Source organism: Schistocerca gregaria, chromosome 10 (assembly GCF_023897955.1).
Source record: "Schistocerca gregaria isolate iqSchGreg1 chromosome 10, iqSchGreg1.2, whole genome shotgun sequence".
NCBI classification, from domain to species: domain Eukaryota; kingdom Metazoa; phylum Arthropoda; class Insecta; order Orthoptera; family Acrididae; genus Schistocerca; species Schistocerca gregaria.
The window spans coordinates 40,957,901-40,969,211 of record NC_064929.1 but is presented as its reverse complement, the minus strand read 5'-3'; positions in this window follow the sequence as shown (position 1 = coordinate 40,969,211).

Below are 11,311 nucleotides of genomic sequence, written 5' to 3'. Positions count from 1 at the left end.
CCATGCGGACTTTTCTCCATGGGAGTAATGTCTTAATCTGTCTACGATTTGATCGTTCCCTGGAAGACTAGTAGTAGTTTCCGAAACATATCTGGATGCTTTCTGAAATCTGTGGACCTTCAGAGTGTTGATGAAACACAAAAATTGCATCGGCAATGAACAAAATAAGCACCATTCGGACTTTTCCCCATGGGAGTAATGTCTTAAATTGTCTACTCTTTGATCGTACACTTCAAGACTAGTAGTAGTTTCCGAAGCACATCTGGATGCATTCTGTAATCTGTGGACCTTCAGAGTGTTGATGAAACACAAGCATTGCATCGGCATTTAACACAATAAGCACCATGCGAAACTTTCTCTATGGGAGTAATGTCTTAAACTGTCTACGCTTTGATCGTACACTGGAAGATTAGTAGTAGTTTCCGAAGCACATCTGGAAGCATTCTGTAACCTGTGGACCTTCTGAGTGTTGTTGAAATACAAATATTTCATCGGCATTGGACACAATAAACACCATGCGAACTTTTCTCCATGGGAGTAATGTCTTAAAGTGTCTACGCTTTGATCGTACGCTGGAAGACTAGTAGTAGTTTCTGAAGCACATCTGGATGCATTGTGTAACCTGTGGACCTTCAGAGTGTTGATGAAACACAGACATTGCATCGTCATTGAACACAATAAGCACCATGCGGACTTTTCTCCATGGGAGTAATGTCTTAAACTGTCTACGCTTTGATCGTTCCCTGGAACACTAGTAGTAGTTTCTGAAGCACATCTGGATGCATTCTGTAATCTGTGGACCTTCAGAGTGTTGATGAAACACAGACATTCCATCGTCATTGATCACAAGAAGCACCATTCGAAATTTTCTCCATGGGAGTAATGTCTTAAACTGTCTACGCTTTGATCGTTCCCTGGAAGACTAGTAGTAGTTTCCGAAGCATATCTGGATGCATTCTGAAATCTGTGGCCCTTCAGAGTGTTGATGAAAAACAAAAATTGCATCGGCATTTAACACAATAAGCACCATGCGGAACTTTCTCTATGGGAGTAATGTCTTAAACTGTCTACGCTTTGATCGTACACTGGAAGACTAGTAGTAGTTTCCGAAGCACATCTGGAGGGATTCTATAATCTGTGGCTTTCAGAGTGTTGATGAAACACAGAAATTGCATCGCCATTGAACACAATAAGCACCATGCGGACTTTTCTCCATGGGAGTAATGTCTTAAACTGTCTACGCTTTGATCGTTCCCTGGAACACTAGTAGTAGTTTCTGAAGCACATCTGGATGCATTCTGTAATCCGTTTACCTTCAGAGTGTTGATGAAACCAAAAATTGCATCGGCATTGAACACAATAAGCACCATGCGGACTTTTCTCCATGGGAGAAATGTCTTAAACTGTGTACGCTTTGATCGTTCACTGGAAGACTAGTAGTAGTTTCCGTAGCATATCTGGATGCATTCTGAAATCTGTGGCCCTTCAGAGTGTTGATGAAACACAAAAATTGCATCGGCATTGAACACAATAAGCACCATGAGGACTTTTCTAAATGGGAGTAATGTCTTAAACTGTCTACGTTTTGATCGTTCCCTGGAAGACTAGTAGAAGTTTCCGAAGTACATCTGGATGCATTCTGTAATCTGTGGACCATCAGAGTATTGATGAAACACAAAAATTGCATCGGCATTGACCACAATAAGCACCATGCGGACTTTTCTCCATGGGAGTAATGTCTTAATCTGTCTACGATTTGATCGTTCCCTGGAAGACTAGTAGTAGTTTCCGAAACATATCTGGATGCTTTCTGAAATCTGTGGACCTTCAGAGTGTTGATGAAACACAAAAATTGCATCGGCAATGAACAAAATAAGCACCATTCGGACTTTTCCCCATGGGAGTAATGTCTTAAATTGTCTACTCTTTGATCGTACACTTCAAGACTAGTAGTAGTTTCCGAAGCACATCTGGATGCATTCTGTAATCTGTGGACCTTCAGAGTGTTGATGAAACACAAGCATTGCATCGGCATTTAACACAATAAGCACCATGCGAAACTTTCTCTATGGGAGTAATGTCTTAAACTGTCTACGCTTTGATCGTACACTGGAAGATTAGTAGTAGTTTCCGAAGCACATCTGGAAGCATTCTGTAACCTGTGGACCTTCTGAGTGTTGTTGAAACACAAATATTTCATCGGCATTGGACACAATAAACACCATGCGAACTTTTCTCCATGGGAGTAATGTCTTAAAGTGTCTACGCTTTGATCGTACGCTGGAAGACTAGTAGTAGTTTCTGAAGCACATCTGGATGCATTGTGTAACCTGTGGACCTTCAGAGTGTTGATGAAACACAGACATTGCATCGTCATTGAACACAATAAGCACCATGCGGACTTTTCTCCATGGGAGTAATGTCTTAAACTGTCTACGCTTTGATCGTTCCCTGGAACACTAGTAGTAGTTTCTGAAGCACATCTGGATGCATTCTGTAATCTGTGGACCTTCAGAGTGTTGATGAAACACAGACATTCCATCGTCATTGATCACAAGAAGCACCATTCGAAATTTTCTCCATGGGAGTAATGTCTTAAACTGTCTACGCTTTGATCGTTCCCTGGAAGACTAGTAGTAGTTTCCGAAGCATATCTGGATGCATTCTGAAATCTGTGGCCCTTCAGAGTGTTGATGAAACACAAAAATTGCATCGGCATTTAACACAATAAGCACCATGCGGAACTTTCTCTATGGGAGTAATGTCTTAAACTGTCTACGCTTTGATCGTACACTGGAAGACTAGTAGTAGTTTCCGAAGCACATCTGGAGGGATTCTATAATCTGTGGCTTTCAGAGTGTTGATGAAACACAGAAATTGCATCGCCATTGAACACAATAAGCACCATGCGGACTTTTCTCCATGGGAGTAATGTCTTAAACTGTCTACGCTTTGATCGTTCCCTGGAACACTAGTAGTAGTTTCTGAAGCACATCTGGATGCATTCTGTAATCCGTTTACCTTCAGAGTGTTGATGAAACCAAAAATTGCATCGGCATTGAACACAATAAGCACCATGCGGACTTTTCTCCATGTTAATAATGTCTTAAACTGTTTACGCATTGATCGTTCCCTGGAAGACTAGTAGTAGTTTCAGAAGAACATCTGCATGCATTCTGTAATCTGTGGATCCTCAGAGTGTTGATGAAACACAGAAATTGCATCGGCATTGAACACAATAAGCACCATGCGGACTATTCTCCATTAGAGTAATGTCTTAAACTGTCTACGCTTTGATCGTTCACTGGAAGACTAGTAGTAGTTTCCGATGCACATCTGGTGGCATTCTGTAATCTGTGGACCTTCAGAGTGATGATGAAACACAGAAATTGCATCGGCATTGAACACAAAAAGCACCATGCGGACTTTTCTCCATGGGAGTAATGTCTTAAACTGTCTACGCTGTGATCGTACACTGGAAGACTAGTAGTAGATTCCAAAGCACATCTGGAGGCATTCTGTAATCAGCGGACCTTCAGAGTGTTGATGAAACACAGAAATTGAATCGGCATTGAACACAATAAGCACCATGCGGACTTTTCTCCCTGAGAGTAATGTCTTAAACTGTCTACGCTTTGATCGTTCCCTGGAAGACTAGTGGTAGTTTCAGAAGCACATCTGGATGCATTCTGTAATCTGTGGACCATCAGAGTGTTGATGAAACACAAAAATTGCATCGGCATTGACCACAATAAGCACCATGCGGACTTTTCTCCATGGGAGAAATGTCTTAAACTGTGTACGCTTTGATCGTTCACTGGAAGACTAGTAGTAGTTTGCGTAGCATATCTGGATGCATTCTGAAATCTGTGGCCCTTCAGAGTGTTGATGAAACACAAAAATTGCATCGGCATTGAACACAATAAGCACCATGAGGACTTTTCTAAATGGGAGTAATGTCTTAAACTGTCTACGTTTTGATCGTTCCCTGGAAGACTAGTAGAAGTTTCCGAAGTACATCTGGATGCATTCTGTAATCTGTGGACCATCAGAGTATTGATGAAACACAAAAATTGCATCGGCATTGACCACAATAAGCACCATGCGGACTTTTCTCCATGGGAGTAATGTCTTAATCTGTCTACGATTTGATCGTTCCCTGGAAGACTAGTAGTAGTTTCCGAAGCATATCTGGATGCTTTCTGAAATCTGTGGACCTTCAGAGTGTTGATGAAACACAAAAATTGCATCGGCATTGAACAAAATAAGCACCATTCGGACTTTTCCCCATGGGAGTAATGTCTTAAATTGTCTACTCTTTGCTCGTACACTTCAAGACTAGTAGTAGTTTCCGAAGCACATCTGGATGCATTCTGTAATCTGTGGACCTTCAGAGTGTTGATGAAACACAAGCATTGCATCGGCATTTAACACAATAAGCACCATGCGAAACTTTCTCTATGGGAGTAATGTCTTAAACTGTCTACGCTTTGATCGTACACTGGAAGATTAGTAGTAGTTTCCGAAGCACATCTGGAAGCATTCTGTAACCTGTGGACCTTCTGAGTGTTGTTGAAACACAAATATTTCATCGGCATTGGACACAATAAACACCATGCGAACTTTTCTCCATGGGAGTAATGTCTTAAAGTGTCTACGCTTTGATCGTACGCTGGAAGACTAGTAGTAGTTTCTGAAGCACATCTGGATGCATTGTGTAACCTGTGGACCTTCAGAGTGTTGATGAAACACAGACATTGCATCGTCATTGATCACAATAAGCACCATTCGGACTTTTCTCCATGGGAGTAATGTCTTAAACTGTCTACGCCTTGATCGTTCCCTGGAAGACTAGTAGTAGTTCCGAAGCACATCTGGATGCATTCTGTAATCTGTGAACCTTCAGAGTGTTGATGAAACATAAAAATATCATCGGCATTGAACACAATAAGCACCATTCGGACTTTTCTCCATGGGAGTAATGTCTTAATCTGTCTACGATTTGATCGTACACTGGTAGACTAGTAGTAGTTTCCGAAGAACATCTGGATGCATTCCATAATCTGTGGACCTTCAGAGGGTTGATGAAAAACAGAAATTGAATCGGCATTGAACACAATAAGCACCATGCGGACTTTTCTCCATGAGAGTAATGACTTAAACTGTCTACGCTTTGATCGTTCACTGGAAGACTAGTAGTAGTTTCCGAAGCACATCTGGAGGCATTCTGTAATCTGTGGACCTTCAGACTGTTGATGAAACACAGACATTCAATCGTCATTGATCACAAGAAGCACCCTTCGGACTTTTCTCCATGGGAGTAATGTCTTAAACTGTCTACGCTTTGATCGTTCCCTGGAAGACTAGTAGTAGATTCCGAAGCACATCTGGATGCATTCTGTAATCTGTGAACCTACAGAGTGTTGATGAAACACAAAAATATCATCGGCATTGAACACAATAAGCACCATGCGGTCTTTTCTCCATGGGAGAAATGTCTTAAACTGTCTACGCTTTGATCGTTCCCTGGAAGACTAGTAGTAGTATCCGAATCATATCTGGATGCATTCTGAAATCTGTAGCCCTTCAGAGTGTTGATGAAACACAAAAATTGGATCGGCATTTAACACAACAAGCACCATGCGGAACTTTCTCTATGGGAGTAATGTCTTAAAATGTCTACGCTTTGATCGTTCCCTGGAAGAGTAGTAGTAGTTTCCGAGGCACATCTGGAGGCATTCTGTAATCTGTGGAACTTCAGAGTGTTGATGAAACACAAAGATTGCATCGGCATTGAACACAATAAGCACCATGCCGACTTTTTTCCATGGGAGTAATGTCTTAAACTGTCTACACTTTGATTGTACACTGGAAGACTTGGAGTAGTTTCCGAAACACATCTGGAGGGATTCTATAATCTGTGGCCTTCAGAGTGTTGATGAAACACAGAAATTGCATCGCCATTGAAAACAATAAGCACCATGCGGACTTTTCTCCATGGGAGTAATGTCTTAATCTGTCTACGCTTTGATCGTTCCCTGGAACACTAGTAGTAGTTTCCGAAGCACATCTGGACGCATTCTGTAATCTGTTTACCTTCAGAGTGTTGATGAAACCAAAAATTGCATCGGCATTGAACACAATAAGCACCATGCGGACTTTTCTCTATGTTAATAATGTCTTAAACTGTTTACGCATTGATCGTTCCCTGGAAGACTAGTAGTAGTTTCAGAAGCACATCTGGATGCATTCTGTAATCTGTGGATCCTCAGAGTGTTGATGAAACACAGAAATTGCATCGGCATTGAACACAATAAGCACCATGCGGACTTTTCTCCATTAGAGTAATGTCTTAAACTGTCTACGTTTTGATCGTTCACTGGAAGACTAGTAGTAGTTTCAGAAGCACATCTGGATGCATTCTGTAATCTGTGGACCTTCAGAATGTTGATGAAACACAGAAATTGCTTCGGCATTGAACACAATAAGCACCATATGGACCTTTCTACATGAGAGAACTGTCTTAAACTGTCTACGCTTTGATCGTTCACTGGATGACTAGTAGTCGTTTCCGAAGCACATCTGGATGCATTTTGAAATCTGTGCCCCTTCAGAGTGTTGATGAAACACAAAAATTGCATCGGCATTGAACACAATAAGCACCATGCGGACTTTTCTCCATGGGAGTAATGTCCTAAACTGTCTACGTTTTGATCGTTCCCTGGAAGACTAGTAGAAGTTTCCGAAGTACATCTGGATGCGTTCTGTAATCTGTGGACCATCAGAGTGTTGATGAAACACAAAAATTGCATCGGCATTCACCACAATAAGCACCATGCGGACTAGTAGTAGTTTCCAAAGCATATCTGGATGCTTTCTGAAATCTGTAGACCTTCAGAGTGTTGATGAAACACAAAAATTGCATCGGCATTGAAAAAAATAAGCACAATGCAGACTTTTCTCCATGGGAGTAATGTCTTTAACTGTCTACTCTTTGATCGTACACTGGAAGAGTACTAGTAGTTACCGAAGCACATCTGGATGCATTCTGTAATCTGTGGACCTTCAGAGTGTTGATAAAAGACAAAAATTGCATCGGCATTTAACACAATAAGCACCATGCGGAACTTTCTCTATGGGAGTAATGTCTTAAACTGTCTACGCGTTGATCGTACACTGGAAGTTTAGTAGTAGTTTCCGAATCACATCCGGAAGCATTCTGTAACCTGTGGACCTTCTGAGTGTTGATGAAACACAAAAATTGCTTCGGCATTGAACACAATAAACACCATGCGAACTTTTCTCCATGGGAGTAATGTCTCAAACTGTCTTCGATTTGATCGTTCCCTGGAAGACTAGTAGTAGTTTCCGAAGCACATCTGCATGCATTCTGTAATCTGTGGACCTTCAGAGTGTTGATGAGACACAGACATTGCATCGTCATTGATCACAATAAGCACCATTCGGACTTTTCTCCATGGGAGTAATGTCTTAAACTGTCTACGCTTTGATCGTTCCCTGGAAGACTAGTAGTAGTTTCCGAAGCACATCTGGAACCATTCTATAATCTGTGAACCTTCAGAGTGTTGATGAAACACAAAAATATCTTCGGCATTGAACACAATAAGCACCATGCGGACTTTTCTCCATGGGAGTAATGTCTTAAACTGTCTACGCTTTGATCGTACACTGGAAGACTAGTAGTAGTTTCCGAAGAACATCTGGATGCATTCTGTAATCTGTGGACCTTCAGAGTGTTGATGAAACACAAAGATCGCATCGGCATTGAACACAATAAGCACCATGCCGACTTTTTTCCATGGGAGTAATGTCTTAAACTGTCTACGCTTTGATCGTTCCCTGGAAGACTAGTAGTAGTTTCCGAAGCACATCTGGAACCATTCTATAATCTGTGAACCTTCAGAGTGTTGATGAAACACGAAAATATCTTCGGCATTGAACACAATAAGCACCATGCGGACTTTTCTCCATGGGAGTAATGTCTTAAACTGTCTACGCTTTGATCGTACACTGGAAGACTAGTAGTAGTTTCCGAAGAACATCTGGATGCATTCTGTAATCTGTGGACCTTCAGAGTGTTGATGAAACACAAAGATCGCATCGGCATTGAACACAATAAGCACCATGCCGACTTTTTTCCATGGGAGTAATGTCTTAAACTGTCTACGCTTTGATCGTACACTGGAAGACTAGGAGTAGTTTCCGAAGCACATCTGGAGGGATTCTGTAATCTGTGGCCTTCAGAGTGTTGATGAAACACAGAAATTGCATCGCCATTGAAAACAATAAGCACCATGCGGACTTTTCTCCATGGGAGTAATGTCTTAAACTGTCGACGCTTTGATCGTTCCTTGGAACACTAGTAGTAGTTTCCGAAGCACATCTGGATGCATTCTGTAATCTGTGGATCCTCAGAGTGTTGATGAAACACAGAAATTGCATCGGCGTTGAACACAATAAGCACCATGCGGACTTTTCTCCATTAGAGTAATGTCTTAAACTGTCTATGCTTTGATCGTTCACTGGAAGACTAGTAGTAGTTTCCGATGCACATCTGGTGGCATTCTGTAATCTGTGGACCTTCAGAGTGTTGATGAAACACAAAAATTGCATCGGCATTGAACACAAAAAGCACCACGCGGACTTTTCTCCCTGAGAGTAATGTCTTAAACTGTCTACGCTTTGATCGTTCCCTGGAAGACTAGTAGTAGTTTCAGAAGCACATCTGCAGGCATTCTACAATCTGTGGACCTACAGAGTGTTGATGAAACAAAGAAATTGAATCGGCATTGAACACAATAAGCACCATGCGGACTTTTCTCCATGGGAGTAATGTCTTAAACTGTCTACTTTTTGATCGTTCCCTGGAAGACTAGTAGTAGTTTCCGAAGTACATCTGGTTGCATTCTGCAATCTGTGGACCATCAGAGTGTTGATGAAACACAAAAATTGCAGCGGCATTGACCACAATAAGCACCATGCGGACTTTTCTCCATGGGAGAAATGTCTTAATCTGTCTACGATTTGATCGTACACTGGAAGACTAGTAGTAGTTTCCGAAGAACATCTGGATGCATTCTGTAATCTGTGGACCTTCAGAGTGTTGATGAAACACAAAGATCGCATCGGCATTGAACACAATAAGCACCATGCCGACTTTTTCCCATGGGAGTAATGTCTTAAACTGTCTACGCTTTGATCGTACACTGGAAGACTAGGAGTAGTTTCCGAAGCACATCTGGAGGGATTCTATAATCTGTGGCCTTCAGAGTGTTGATGAATCACAGAAATTGCATCGCCATTGAAAACAATAAGCACCATGCGGACTTTTCTCCATGGGAGTAATGTCTTAAAGTGTCGACGCTTTGATCGTTCCTTGGAACACTAGTAGTAGTTTCCGAAGCACATCTGGATGCATTCTGTAATCTGTGGATCCTCAGAGTGTTGATGAAACACAGAAATTGCATCGGCATTGAACACAATAAGCACCATGCGGACTTTTCTCCATTAGAGTAATGTCTTAAACTGTCTATGCTTTGATCGTTCACTGGAAGACTAGTAGTAGTTTCCGATGCACATCTGGTGGCATTCTGTAATCTGTGGACCTTCAGAGTGTTGATGAAACACAAAAATTGCATCGGCATTGAGCACAAAAAGCACCACGCGGACTTTTCTCCCTGAGAGTAATGTCTTAAACTGTCTACGCTTTGATCGTTCCCTGGAAGACTAGTAGTAGTTTCAGAAGCACGTCTGGATGCATTCTGTAATCTGTGGACCTTCAGAATGTTGATGAAACACAGAAATTGCTTCGGCATTGAACACAATAAGCACCATACGGACTTTTCTACATGAGAGAACTGTCTTAAACTGTCTACGCTTTGATCGTTCACTGGATGACTAGTAGTAGTTTCCGAAGCACATCTGGAAGCATTCTGTAACCTGTGGACCTTCTGAGTGTTGATGAAACACAAAAATTGCATCGGCATTGAACACAATAAACACCATGCGAAATTTTCTCCATGGGAGTAATGTCTCAAACTGTCTACGATTTGATCGTTCCCTGGAAGACTAGTAGTAGTTTCCGAAGCACATCTGCATGCATTCTGTAATCTGTGGACCTTCAGAGTGTTGATGAGACACAAAAATTGCATCGGCATTGAACACAAAAAGCACCACGCGGACTTTTCTCCCTGAGAGTAATGTCTTAAACTGTCTACGCTTTGATCGTTCCCTGGAAGACTAGTAGTAGTTTCAGAAGCACGTCTGGATGCATTCTGTAATCTGTGGACCTTCAGAATGTTGATGAAACACAGAAATTGCTTCGGCATTGAACACAATAAGCACCATACGGACTTTTCTACATGAGAGAACTGTCTTAAACTGTCTACGCTTTGACCGTTCACTGGATGACTAGTAGTAGTTTCCGAAGCACATCTGCAGGCATTCTGTAATCTGTGAACCTACAGAGTGTTGATGAAACAAAGAAATTGAATCGGCATTGAACACAATAAGCACCATGCCGACTTTTTTCCATGGGAGTAATGTCTTAAACTGTCTACGCTTTGATCGTTCCCTGGAAGACTAGTAGTAGTTTCCGAAGCACATCTGGAACCATTCTATAATCTGTGAACCTTCAGAGTGTTGATGAAACACAAAAATATCTTCGGCATTGAACACAATAAGCACCATGCGGACTTTTCTCCATGGGAGTAATGTCTTAAACTGTCTACGCTTTGATCGTACACTGGAAGACTAGTAGTAGTTTCCGAAGAACATCTGGATGCATTCTGTAATCTGTGGACCTTCAGAGTGTTGATGAAACACAAAGATCGCATCGGCATTGAACACAATAAGCACCATGCCGACTTTTTTCCATGGGAGTAATGTCTTAAACTGTCTACGCTTTGATCGTACACTGGAAGACTAGGAGTAGTTTCCGAAGCACATCTGGAGGGATTCTGTAATCTGTGGCCTTCAGAGTGTTGATGAAACACAGAAATTGCATCGCCATTGAAAACAATAAGCACCATGCGGACTTTTCTCCATGGGAGTAATGTCTTAAACTGTCGACGCTTTGATCGTTCCTTGGAACACTAGTAGTAGTTTCCGAAGCACATCTGGATGCATTCTGTAATCTGTGGATCCTCAGAGTGTTGATGAAACACAGAAATTGCATCGGCATTGAACACAATAAGCACCATGCGGACTTTTCTCCATTAGAGTAATGTCTTAAACTGTCTATGCTTTGATCGTTCACTGGAAGACTAGTAGTAGTTTCCGATGCACATCT